Source organism: Schistocerca nitens, chromosome 1 (genome assembly GCF_023898315.1).
Source record: "Schistocerca nitens isolate TAMUIC-IGC-003100 chromosome 1, iqSchNite1.1, whole genome shotgun sequence".
Taxonomy (NCBI): domain Eukaryota; kingdom Metazoa; phylum Arthropoda; class Insecta; order Orthoptera; family Acrididae; genus Schistocerca; species Schistocerca nitens.
In genome coordinates, this window is record NC_064614.1 from 217473102 (window position 1) to 217487469 (window position 14368).

Consider the following 14368-nt stretch of genomic DNA (forward strand, 5'->3'; position numbering starts at 1 on the left):
CCCTACGGCACTGCGTGGGGTCCTACGGTCTTGGCGTGCATCCGTGCGTCGCTGCGGTCCGGTCCCAGGTCGACGGGCACGTGCACCTTCCGCCGACCACTGGCGACAACATCGATGTACTGTGGAGACCTCACGCCCCACGTGTTGAGCAATTCGGCGGTACGTCCACCCGGCCTCCCGCATGCCCACTATACGCCCTCGCTCAAAGTCCGTCAACTGCACATACGGTTCACGTCCACGCTGTCGCGGCATGCTACCAGTGTTAAAGACTGCGATGGAGCTCCGTATGCCACGGCAAACTGGCTGACACTGACGGCGGCGGTGCACAAATGCTGCGCGGCTAGCGCCATTCGACGGCCAACACCGCGGTTCCTGGTGTGTCCGCTGTGCCGTGCGTGTGATCATTGCTTGTACAGCCCTCTCGCAGTGTCCGGAGCAAGTATGGTGGGTCTGACACACCGGTGTCAATGTGTTCTTTTTTCCATTTCCAGGAGTGTACTTTCACATCGACTTTGTAATTATTCCTTTCTTTTTCGGCGAAAACAGAGTCATAGAAAGAGTGCAACCCACGTAGCATTTTCCTCTTTCGTGTTTCCTTTTTCTTTCTTATGAATTTACGTTTTCTCTCAATAAATAATGAGTTGAATGATCTCAGACCGCAATACTAATACACACTGAGCCCTAACTCCACAGACAAAATTTCGGTGGTTGTTCAGGGATATATTTCCAAACATTTTGATACAGGGTACCCCTGGTCACAAGTGTTTTTATTCTCATTTATCCTTGCACAGCGCCGAAAATATCTGAATAACAGTGGTAAAGTCGACTGCATGTGATGCGTGTCTTGCCTGAAAACAAATTTACTCCATTCATAAACGGTACTTGCTGTTAGCTACAGTAATGCGAACTTTACCCTCCGTCCTCAAGCTTGCATTCTGTACTGCTCGATTATGTAGCTGGTTTCTTTTTACGTCAGTGTTAGGTGGTCGTTAACAGTGATACGCAGCAGTATTTATGGGTCTACTGATGGACAATCGGCCGATATGAACCTCGTGTATGGGTTCACTGGATGCATTGGAAGAGTGGTACGACGCGCTGCTGAACTGTTCCCGTAGCGACGGCAACTACCGCCACTTTTGCATCAGAAGCGGGATGTTACACTACTCCGTGTTTAGTGTTGTATGATACGACGACTGCATATTACAAGCTTTTCCTGTGTGTTGAATGTACATGCGAAGAAACAACGGTAGTTGGGACCACAAACAGAATAAATCATAATTACTGTATTACTCCATAAAGTCGTCCTCAGACGGTCTATGCTTCTCATCGCGAAGAACGCCAGATTTGATGACCGCCGTGGCTGCAGCATCTCACAGAAAGTGCTCCTCTCCATGATTTGCGACCTCAGCGCTCTCCAACGTCAGTTTGCGGCATCTGGCGCGTAAATTATACAGTTTCCTTGCCAAGATAGACACGAGTGAAGTAGCTGCGTTAACCCTGTTCGAAATGGTCGAAGAAAAGCGAAGGAAATCGCGAAGAAGATTTTGAGCTCGTCAAAGGCCTGAACAGCAAACAATACTTTACGACGATCTGAAAAAAAGATACTAGTAAAAGTTAGTCGTTAACTGAAGCAAATATTCGTCCCATCTTCGGCTGTAAATTGAATATAATTAAAGTATAGTGTCCACTGTCAGTTTGAGGATGCATAATTAGCCTATCCCCGGTGTTATTCAATCTGTATATTGAGCAAGCAGTAAAGGAAACAAAAGAAAAATTCGGAGTAGGAATTAAAATCCATGGAGAAAAAATAAAAACTTTGAGGTTCGCCGATGACATTGTAATTCTGTCCGAGGCAGCAAAGGACTTTGAAGAGCAGCTGAACGGAATGGACAGTGTCTCAAAAGTAGGTTATAATATGAACGTCAACAAAAGCAAAACGAGGATAATGGACTGTAGTCAAATTGTATCGGGTGATGCTGCGGGAATTAGATTAGGAAATGAGACACTTAAAGTAGTAAAGGAGTTTTGCTATTTGGGGAGCAAAATAAATGATGATGGTCGAACTAGAGAGAATATAAAATGTAGACTGGCAATGGCAAGGAAAGCGTTTCTGAAGAAGAGAAATTTGTCAACATCGAGTATAGATTTAAGTGTCAGGAAGTCGTTTCTGAAAGTATTTGTATGGAGTGTAGCCATGTATGGAAGTGAAACATGGACGATAAATAGTTTTGACAAGAAGAGAATAGAAGCTCTCGAAATGTGGTGATACAGAAGAATGCTGAAGATTAGATGGGTAGATCACACAACTAATGAGGAGGTATTGAATAGAATTGGGGAGATGAGAAATTTGTGGCACAACTTGATTAGAAGAAGGGATCTGTTGGTAGGACATGTGTTGAGACATCAAAGTATCACCAATCTCGTATTAGAGGACAACGTGGAGGGTAAAAATCGTAGAGGGAGACCAAGAGATGAATACACCAAGCAGATTCAGAAGGATGTAGGTTGCAGTAGGTACAGGGAGATGAAGAAGCTTGCACAGGATAGAGTAGCATGGAGAGCTGCATAAAACCAGTCTCTGGACTGAAGACCACAACAACAACAATATCGAAATTCTCGATGTTGCATTGACTATCACCACTCTGAAGCAACGTACTTCATCGCATAGATAACAAGATCGAAGTTCGTTTCGTAATTTCATTCGAATGGAAGGAGATCTTATTCGAAGCTGCACACCAACATTGAAAAAGATATACATTCTAACAGAAATTATGATAAAAGAAAAAATTCCAGTGCGTACCTTGTGTTTACTTTTTTCCATAGACTGCCAGTTACGTTAAGATTTATGGCCACTTCTGAAATAATCCAGTCGTTAACCTTTGCAACAAGAATTGCTGCAAACACATTATTTGCAATAAATAACATCGACTACCGCAAGTAATACTTCTATAAAATTAAACAGAAAGCCCCAGAAACTTTTAAAAAACAAAAGGTGAAAAAAAATTTGGAAGGAGGTGAACGCAAAGGTGCTACTCTTCTCTCAGCTCACGGCGCTATCAGGTCAGCTGCAGCTTCGACAGTCACCTTCAACATTCGTCGCAAGGCTCCGTATATGGTATACACTGTATAAAAACTGTATCTACGTACGTTATTTGGTATTTAACTCTGACAAACTGCTTCAAAACGACGTACTTTTGATTGATCGTCATTGTACCGTAGCACTGAAACAGTGTACTTGCATAACACACAAGCCATAACACTGAAAACTTCAAATACAGGAGGCCTTGCACTCCGTCTTCAGGCCTCAAGTGGCCTATCGGGACCATCCGACCGCCGTGTAATCCGCAGCTGAGGATGTGGTTAGAAGGGGCGTGTGGTCAACACACAGCTCTCTCAGTCGTTATGATTGTTTTCTTTGACCGGAGCCGCTACTATTCGGTCGAGTAGCTCCTCAATTGGCATCACGAGGCTGTGTGCACCGCGAAAAATGGCAACAGCGCATGGCGGCCCCGATGGTCACCCATCCAAGTGCTGGCCATGCCCGACAGCGCTTAACTTCGGTGATCCGACGGGAACCGGTGTATCCATTGCGGCAAGGCCGTTGCCCATAGGAGGCTTTAATCTACTGGTGTACAGTTTCCTGTCATTTTATTATAAAAAAATCGTAGATAACACGACACGTTTCCAGGAAATCCTCAATTTGCTGGTGCTTCGAAAGAACTTACGTACATCCATACTGTAACACGTACTCAGTGATAAAGAAAACGCACCAAATTCTGTAGAGCATGGAACGTGAAAACGATGTCGCACCTCAATCTTCATTTCACGCTCTGTAGTATAGGATATTGTGTAATTCCACACTGTGACGTCATCAGTTCCACACTCATGTGCGTTCCTACGTCCCGTGAGAGGACGGCTTAACGAGCCATCGGAGTCCACGAATCCCTTATTACATTCAGAAAATGTTTCTAAACAACCTCCGAAATTTTGTCAGTGGTTTTGATTTGCACCCTATATATACTAAAACGGTTCACTTATTCATATCCGCTTACTCGGGGTTAAGCTGCTCTTCACATCTTCTGGCGTTGTATATGATGCTATTTATGCTTCATTAATCTTACACTAATGGGATGTCCAATAAACCAATTGATTATTTTTTCACACCTACGCCCAGTATTCTTTTTCGTAACCACTTCTCGGTGCAAATCTTTCAGTAAGACGCCACGCTGCCAGCTGAAGGACAAGGTACGTTACGTGATGGCTATAGTGACGGGAGTACTTGTATTAGTAATACAGTGCGATGTTTGTCGTCTGATGATGAAGATTATCGTGATAATAATGATAAAAAAAATGTCGTGTGACTAGGGCCTCCACTCGGGTAGGCCGTTCTCTGTGTGCAAGTCTTTCGATTTGACGCCACTTCGGCGACTTCCGCGTCGATGGGGATGAAATGATGATGATTAGGACAACACATCACCCGGTCCCGGAACAGAGAAAATCTCCGACGCAGCCGGGAATCGAACCCGGGCCCTTAGGAGTGACATTCTGTCGCGCTGACAACCTTTTTTTCGGTATAGTTCGTTGCGTTTGGTCTGGGCGGACGTCACAAGACAACCGTTCAAGTTCATCGTTGATTCCTTGACTCAGTTTTTTTATTACAGAGAGCACGCAGCCCTCTGACGGAACACACTGAGCTAGCGTGCCGGCACCGCTTAGCTTCCGGGGCGGACAAAATAATGATGATATTAAGGGGGCCAACACACAGCCACCTCATCTCGAATAGCATCAATAGTGCCTCTGAGCTCAACGCCTTATTTTGTGGACGGGCCGCAGTCAACAGTGTCACGTGCCATCAATTCAAAAGACACTGCGAAGAGAACAAAGGCCTGGCTCTGGTGATCATCGCGTTTACGGAACCAACTCCAGTCGGCCAAATTCTGGTTATGAAAATTTTCTCACCTGCAGGAACTGAACGTTATAATTACGAGAAAAAAAAAAAAAGACGTGCGGTAAGTTAGGATTTAACACCTTCCGTCGAAATTGGAAATTTGTGGTGAGGTCTTATGAGACCAAACTGCTGAGGTCATCGGTCCCTAACCTTACGAACTACTTAAGCCAACACAAACACACCCATGCCCGAGGGAGGATTCGAACCTCCAAGGGGAGGGGGTGGGGGGGGGGGGCAGCCGCGCGGATCGTAACAAGGCCCCTAGACCGCCTAGCTACCCCGCGCGGCCCCTTCCGTCGAAGAAGAGGTTTTAGAGGAGGAGTACAAGCTCGGATTAGAGAGTTAAATGGTTGTCACTTTTAGAGGAACTATTCCGGCACTTGCCTTATGGGATTTACGAGAACTATGGAAAAGTAGAAGCCGGCCTCGGGGAAGATCAGTTTGGATTTCGTAGAAATACTGGAACACGTGAGGCAATACTGACCTTACGACTTATCTTAGAAGAAAGATTAAGAAAAGGCAAACCTACGTTTCTAGCATTTGTAGACTTAGAGAAAGCTTTTGACAATGTTGACTGGAATACTCTCTTTCAAATTCTAAAGGTGGCAGGGGTAAAATACAGGGAGCGAAAGGCTATTTACAATTTGTACAGAAACCAGATGGCAGTTATAAGAGTCGAGGGACATGAAAGGGAAGCAGCAGTTGGGAAGGGAGTAAGACAGGGTTGTAGCCTCTCCCCGATGTTATTCAATCTGTATATTGAGCAAGCAGTAAAGGAAACAAAAGAAAAATTTGGAGTAGGTATTAAAATCCATGGAGAAGAAATAAAAACTTTGAGGTTCGCCGATGACATTGTAATTCTGTCAGAGACAGCAAAGGACTTGGAAGAGCAGTTGAACGGAATGGATGGTGTCTTGAAGGGAGGATATAAGATGAACATCAACAAAAGCAAAACGAGGATAATGGAATGTAATCTAATTAAGTCGGGTGATGTTGAGGGTATTAGATTAGGAAATGAGACACTTAAAGTAGTAAAGCAGTTTTGCTATTTGGGGAGCAAAATAACTGATGATGGTCGAAGTAGAGAGGATATAAAATGTAGACTGGCAATGGCAAGGAAATCGTTTCTGAAGAAGAGAAATTTGTTAACATCGAGTATAGATTTAAGTGTCAGGAAGTCATTTCTTAAAGTATTTGTATGGAGTGTAGCTATGTATGGAAGTGAAACATGGACGGTAAATAGTTTGGACAAGAAGAGAATAGAAGCTTTCGAAATGTGGTGCTACAGAAGAATGCTGAAGATTAGATGGGTAGATCACATAACTAATGAGGAAGTATTGAATAGGATTGGGGAGAAGAGAAGTTTGTGGCACAACTTGACCAGAAGAAGGGATCGGTTGGTAGGACATGTTCTGAGGCATCAAGGGATCACCAATTTAGTATTGGAGGGCATCGTGGAGGGTAAAAATCGTAGGGGGAGACCAAGAGATGAATACACTAAGCAGATTCAGAAGGATGTAGGTTGCAGTAGGTACTGGGAGATGAAGAAGCTTGCACAGGATAGAATAGCATGGAGAGCTGCATCAAACCAGTCTCAGGACTGAAGACCACAACAACAACATGGAAAAGTTAGATCTGTATATCTGATAGGGACTTTGGGCTGCCGTCCTCCTGAATGCACGTCTAGTGCGTTGCATTTGTCGATCTTTTGTTTGATTCTGTCGGCAGCTTACTGTTACTTGCTTCTGTTGGCAGCACCTGCAGTCTGTACTAGGTGAAATCCAGGGCGCGGTATATCATTACACCTACTGGTGTTGTCCACGTGTGGTACCAAAGTGAACACAGAAAAGTATTTGCCGTTGTGTATGGCCCACCTTAGGAAGGATACAGGCTACTGTTCTAATTTAAAATCGACGTCATCAGTATTCGAGTGGTGTAATGTTTTAATAAATGGCGTCATTCGAGACTTGTGACCGGAAGATCCGTGCTCCACTTATTCCTTGTGAGTGGGCAACAACTGTCTACTCTAGTTTAACGCTGTAGGTTGAGGTGTTATAATGTGCTCTGTGAATTTCAGACATTTACCTTAGAAAGTTTTGGATGCGATATCGTAAGGAGCCAACACCGATATCAATTAATTAGCAAGTTGGGTCACATCAGTGCTTCACAGCAAGTGGTGAACAGCAGTAATATTATTGTTAAGTAATTTTTCATGGTTCGTCAGTGTTCTGTGATGGTGCTCTGAACTTTACGCTTACGAACAATGACACCGCACAGCACGGTAATGGATGGGTTACCGCCGCTATAGTGTTGTTGTTGTGGTCTTCAGTCCTGAGACTGGTTTGATGCAGCTCTCCATGCTACTTTATCCTGTGCAAGCTTCTTCATCTCCCAGTACCTACTGCAACCTACATCCTTCTGAATCTGCTTAGTGTATTCATCTCTTGGTCTCCCCCTACGATTTTTACCCTCCACGATGCCCTCCAATACTAAATTGGTGATCCCTTGATGCCTCAGAACATGTCCTACCAACCGATCCCTTCTTCTGGTTAATCCTATTCAGTACCTCCTCATTAGTTATGTGATCTACCCATCTAATCTTCAGCATTCTTCTGTAGCACCACATTTCGAAAGCTCCTATTCTCTTCTTGTCCAAACTATTTACCGTCCATGTTTCACTTCCACACATGGCTACACTCCATACAAATACTTCCAGAAATGACTTCCTGACACTTAAATCTATACTCGATGTTAACAAATTTCTCTTCTTCAGAAACGATTTCCTTGCCATTGCCAGTCTACATTTTATATCCTCTCTACTTCGACCATCATCGGTTATTTTGCTCCCCAAATAGCAAAACTCCTTTACTACTTTAAGTGTCTCATTTCCTAATCTAATACCCTCAACATCACCCGAATTAATTTGACTACATTCCATTATCTTCGTTTTGCTTTTGTTGATGTTCATCTTATATCCTCCTTTCAAGACACTGTCCATTCCGTTCAACTGCTCTTCCAAGTCCTTTGCTGTCTCTGACAGAATTACAATGTCATCGGCAAACCTCAAAGTTTTTATTTCTTCTCCATGGATTTTAATACCTACTCCGAATTTTTCTTTTGTTTCCTTTACTGTTTGCTCAATATACAGCTTGAATAACATCGGGGAGAGGCTACAACCCTGTCTTACTCCCTTCCCAACCGCTGCTTCCCTTTCATGTCCCTCGACTCTTATAACTGCCATCTGGTTTCTGTACAAATTGTAAATAGCCTTTCGCTCCCTGTATTTTACCCCTGCCACCTTCAGAATTTGAAAGAGAGTATTCCAGTCAACATTGTCAAAAGCTTTCTCTAAGTCTACAAATGCTAGAAACGTAGGTTTGCCTTTCCTTAATCTTTCTTCTAAGGTAAGTCGTAAGGTCAGTATTGCCTCACGTGTTCCAGTATTTCTACGGAATCCAAACTGATCTTCCCCGAGGCCGGCTTCTACTAGTTTTTCCATGCGTCTGTAAAGAATTCGTGTTAGTATTTTGCAGCTGTGGCTTATTAAACTGATTGTCCGGTAATTTTCACATCTGTCAACACCTGCTTTCTTTGGGATTGGGGCCGCTATAGTACGTGGTGCTAAAGTAAAAAAAGTACCAGGGCTTGAATCGTTTAACAGTCGTGATGTTATTGTCTATCGGACATTTCAAAAAAATGCTTCAAATGGCTCTGAGCACTATGGGACTTAACATCTTAGGTCATCAGTCCCCTAGAACTTAGAAATACTTAAACCTAACTAACCTAGGACATCACACACATCCATGCCCGAGGCAGGATTCGAACCTGCGACCGTAGCAGTCCCGCGGTTCCGGACTGCAGCGCCTGGAACCGCACGGCCACCCCGGTCGGCTCGGACATTTCAGATCTGTGAGGTGTACAACAGAGATATGGCTAAATCGTATTACATGTCCACCATGCCGTTGCTTATCAGTATCAGGAATCATCGTAAAACAAATGAATCTGAATCTGTGTCAGAATGGATCAAAGGTGTTGATATCTGTAATAAAATAAAAACAGTTGGTGATCTCGTACATTATTATAGAAGTTAAATAAATGTGTCCTTTAACCTAATCCCTTGCCAAAAGCCGAGAAGCGATTCTTCTTGGTGTTGTAGCTCTCTGTGGCACTCTGGGATGCACCTTGACCTTGACCTTAGTGGTTACATACCCGCTTATCAGTGCAGGACCGCACGGCAGATTCGCCAGCACGAGCGCTTCTAAAGAGACCTCAGCGCTCGTACGGGATATTACTCTAGCGCCGGACTTAGAAATTTGTAGCGTCAGCCACACAAGGGTATATCTAGAACCGGGGGCTCAAGGATGCAACAGTCTTTCCTATATAAGTAATGATTTTTGGTAAGAAGGCGTCAGTCCCGAGCAACAGCATTGGAGGACCGCTCACACAGCGAGCACTTTACTTCACCCCCCGCCCACACCCCTCACGAAAAAAAAGACAACACTTAGTACGCTGGGCGGGAAAGTACACTCATCGGTTTTCAAGAAGAAACCCAATTCCTGAAACACACGGCTTGCGAGCAAGAGCTCGTCGAAGTCTGAGGCTTTGAACTGCATCAGTACAGACCCTACAACCGCGGTGCTGAGCCTCGCCCACACGAGCCGATACGCGCGGTTGTCTTTCACGTATTTCAATCGCTCCGTGGACTCGGGAAATAAGGACCTCCGCTGACGTTACAGGTGTGCCATACACCGTACTCTACGTATTACCCTACAGAAAATAGTCGAGAGGTGTCAGATCTGGCGACCGTGCTGGCCATGAAACTGCTTGACCTCCACCAGTCCATCGATTGGGACATGCGACACTGAGGTGAGCGTGTACATCGACATCAAAGTGGGCGGGAGCCCCGTAGTGTTGCAGCCTCATGTCCGAGTCAACTCGATCATTTAGTGGTGCTACATCGCTGAAGAATACAAACAATACAAAGACTTTGCGAGCCATCTCTGAACGCAGTATTGCTTCGTCGACAGCCTCTCCCTGGCCCATGCTGACAGCCACCGCCATGCAGCAGAGCAGCTCAGTTGCTGCAGAAGTACTGGTTATTCTTCGTATTTTACTGTCCCTTGTAGAACATCTCTATGAAACCAACATCGTACCACGCTAATTAGGGACTTTAAAATCATTTTGTCAGTAACCGGAAACAAATCAATGCTTTCTGAGACGTGATGAGTAGCATCTGTTTACATCTACATCTACATGCGTACTCTGCAAATCGCATTTAAGTGCCTGGCAGAGGTTTCATCGAACCACCTTCACAATTCTCTATTATTCCAATTTCGTATAGCGCGCGGAAAGAACGGGCACCTATATCTTTCCGTACGAGCTCTGATTTCTCTTATTTTATCGTGGTGATCGTTTCTCCCTATGTAGGTTGGTGCCAACAAAATATTTTCGATTTTTGAGGAGAAAGTTCGTGATTGGAATTTCGTGAGAAGCTTCCGCCGCAATGAAAAACGCTTTATTTAAATCATGTCCAGCCCAAATCATGTATCATTTCTGTGACATTCCCTCCCATAATTCACGATAATACAAAACGTGCTGCCCCTCTTTGAACTTTTTCAATGCACTCCTTCAGTCCTGTCTGGTAAGGATCCCACACCGCGCAGCAGTATTCTAAAAGAGGACGGACAAGCGTAGTGTAGGCAGTCTCCTTAGTAGATCTGTACATTTTCTGAGTGTCCTGCTAATAAAACGCACTCTTTGGTTAGCCTTACCCACAACATTTTTCTGTGTGTTCCTTCCAATTTAAATTGTTCGTAATTGTGATACCTAGGTATTTAGTTGAATTTACGGCTTTTAGATTAGACTGATTTATCGTGTAACCGAAGTTTAACGAGTTCATTTTAGCACTCATGTGGATGATCTCACACTTCTCGTTATTTAGGGTCAAGTGCCAATTTTCACACCATACAGATATCTTTTCTAAATCGTTTTTCAATTTCATTTGATCTTCTGAAGATTTTATTAGTCGATAAAGACAGCATCATCTGCAAACAGCCTTAGACGGCTGCTCAGATTGTCTCCCAAATCGTTTAGGTAGATAAGGAACAGCAAAGGGCCTAAAACACTACCTTGGCGACCGCTAGAAATCACTTCTGTTTTATTCGATAACTTTCTGTCAATTACTACGAACTGTGACCTCGCTGACAGGAAATCACAATTCCAGTCATATAACTGAGACGATATTCCATAAGCACGCAATTTCACTACAAGCCCCTTGTGTGCTACAGTGTCAAAGGCCTTCCGTAAATCCAGAAACACGGAATCGATCTTGAATCCCTTGTCGATAGCACTCAACACTTCATGTGAATAAAGAGCTAGTTGTGTTTCACAGGAACTATGTTTTCTAAACCCATGTTGACTGTGTGTCAATAGACAGTTTTCTTCGAGGTAATTCATAATGTTCAAACACAATATATGTTCCAAAATCCTGCTGCATATCGACGTTAACGATATGGGCCTGTAATTTAGTGGATTACAACTATTACCTTTTTTGAATATTGGTGTGACCTGTGCAACTTTCCAGTCTTTGAGTACGGATCTTTCGTTGAGCGAACGGTTGTATATGATTCTTAAGTATGAAGCAAATGCATCAGCATACTCCGAAAGGAAACTAATTGGTATACAGTCTGCACCAGAAGACTTGCTTTTATTGAGTGATTTAAGTTGCTTCACTCCTCCGAGGATATTTACTTCTACGTTACCCATGTACTTTAGGCTGACTCTAGCTACATTCTATAAAAACGAAACTGCAAATATTTACCGGAACTACGGAGAAAATGCTTCTGGCGATTTTTAGTAGGGACACCCTATATAAACATGCTATCAGTTTTAGCAGAAAAGAGGAACACATGAAAGACATATATGGACAGTTCCTCTATGATATCGACAGTTCTGTAGTTAAATTTTATCCTTGACAAGGATTATATCTGTCAATAGCGTGAAAACTTCCACCCGTTCTCTTTGCACGGTACTAATGTCACTCTCCGAAATCCGACCCGTCAATCTGCAAAATTTAGCGAAACCGGACGCACCTCGGAACGCATCATACACAGCTCTGGGCAAAACATCAGGAACAAAAATGTTTAGTGGTCCTCGATCATATCACCCAGGAGATTCAGCAACAACTAAGGACTGTTCGCTTTATATCGGACTGAGCGAGGTGGCGCTGTAATTAACGTAATGATACAATCAGCCATCCGTACTTACGTTTACTTTATTGTTATTAAGTCACTCCGCTAGAAAAGTGACTATTTCGAAAAAGGCCGCTATCTGTTTGCTTCCCTATCCTTGTCAAATACGTACTTGTGCTCTGTTTATAATGAAATTAACGCCAACTGGACGTGAACATTCCATCTGGGCGACTTCGACTTTGGCATCATGTTATAACACATAATAGGAGACATTGGGTGAAAGCATGATTTGCGCGTATAAATGATGTCATAGTATGCTGCTTACTGTGTATGGATCTGAAGATGACCAGTGATGGCCGGAACTAGTCATCTGTGAATAGGTGAAACTTATTTTTCTGTTAATAATACTGTTCGTAAAGTCAACAAACCTGTGTGCCAGAAGTCGGTAATAAGACAAAATTGAATCTTCAGTTCTTGAAACCAAATAAGTTATCTTTTTACATTTTTCAGGAGAAAAAAACTGAATGCTTCCATATATATTACTGCTACATTATTGGAATGTTTCGTAACTGAAACTGATTTCATTCCGCTTTTATTGAGAGAGAAATAATTAACTTAGAGTACATCATTTCGATATTTAATGATTCCAAAGTTTTTTGACTAACAACAATTCACAACCTTTTTTTAGGATTTAATTGTGTAAATACTTCATAGTACATTAGCATTGTCTGACAAAATAGAACAAACTGAATTATTTTAACAACAATAATCATTAACTGCACGTTAGCTATAATTTTAGTCAATCACTGGTTAAGAAAGCACTTCTTCATAGAATGATCTCTTTGCAGCAGGCACATATTCAATGACTTTCTTCATATCTTCCATCTTCATTCTGGAAATAGGTACTTGGTATGTTGCGTAAGCCATTGGAATGCTGTACATTAATCCTGGAATAATGGGCTCACGTCTTTCCTTAAGAGAAATGTATGTCTTACTAATCCATCGATATACAGATTCGAAATACGCGCGAATTCGTCACTGCACGTATAATCAGGAAAGCTTTCTTGCAAACTAGTTTCCTTTCACTTCCGAGGATTATATGGTAAAGAAACGTTGCGTCCCTACAGTTTTCAGAACTTATGGATCAGATTTCCGAGGACGCCTCTGCTTCACTTCCTTTGCTTCAATAAGGCGCTGCCGATGCAAGTCCTCGTCATCTTTAGTACGAAGATCAAGAAATCTTGCCAAAATATTATTACGTTGAATTACGTCAGTGGAGTCATAACATTTCATTCTGCAGGTGAAAGGAAATTAATAACATAAGATTGGTATTGCTGGTAATATTGATATTATTTGCATCTATACAGTTTCCTACGGTTGTTCCAAGAAAGATTGACATTTATCTGAAAGATTCTCTAACTGCTTGCCGTGGAACATAATCTCCTCTGTAATTTGCATAAGGCAGCCCTTTGGCACGGACTGTCTTCACCTTATTTCTATCATAATCTGCACTACGATTCTTCCTTTTTGGAGCCACAGTAATACAACCAACTGCCCCTCAATGAACGTTAAGAGTGACTGTTAGTGCCACAACAAAGGAAATGGATGATTTCATCAACAATGTGTAGTATTTGAGGAAAAAGATTCTGCGCGGGAACGAGCAGCATCTGTGGAAAAGAAATAAGTCAGTAACTTATTTGGTGATTTCCCTAAATCACTCCAGGTAAATGCCGGGATGGTTCCTCTGAAAGGGCACGGCCGACTTCCTTCCCCATCCTTCCCTAATCCGATGAGACCGATGACCACGCTGTCTGGTCTCCTTCCCCAAACCAACCAACCAACCAAGTGACTTATTTGGTTTCAACAACAAACAGCGTAAAGTGCACCATCTTTTCTACCATTTTTAAGAGCATGACTTGTTTCATTTCAACGCCAAACGACAGTCTATACTCTTAAATATACTATTCAGTGAAGAAACAAAAACGGAAAATTTTGACTTATTTGGTTTCAACAATTTGCGATTCAGTTATAACCGTTTCAGTAAGAAGAGCCAAACGACATTGTTTTAGATATAGGAACTGATTGAAAGGGAGGACATAAATACCATATTTGCTGCATTCGGCAGTGTGTTGTCGGAAGTAAACGAAGGAAGAATATGGCTTTCACCTCCTGTCGATAACATTATCACCATAGTTGAACCCCAGTATTGAATGTGACAAAGACGGGCAAG

General features: G+C 42.8%; 1 protein-coding gene and 1 pseudogene across 1 annotated transcript in view; one reads left to right on the forward strand and one right to left on the reverse strand.

Annotated features, from left to right (window-relative positions):
• The window catches only part of LOC126245997 (somatostatin receptor type 2-like), a 1701965-nt gene that overhangs the window by 999436 nt on the left and 688161 nt on the right, over window positions 1-14368 (forward strand). The window lies entirely within an intron of this gene.
• LOC126210116 (5S ribosomal RNA) lies at window positions 3489-3606 on the reverse strand (annotated as a pseudogene).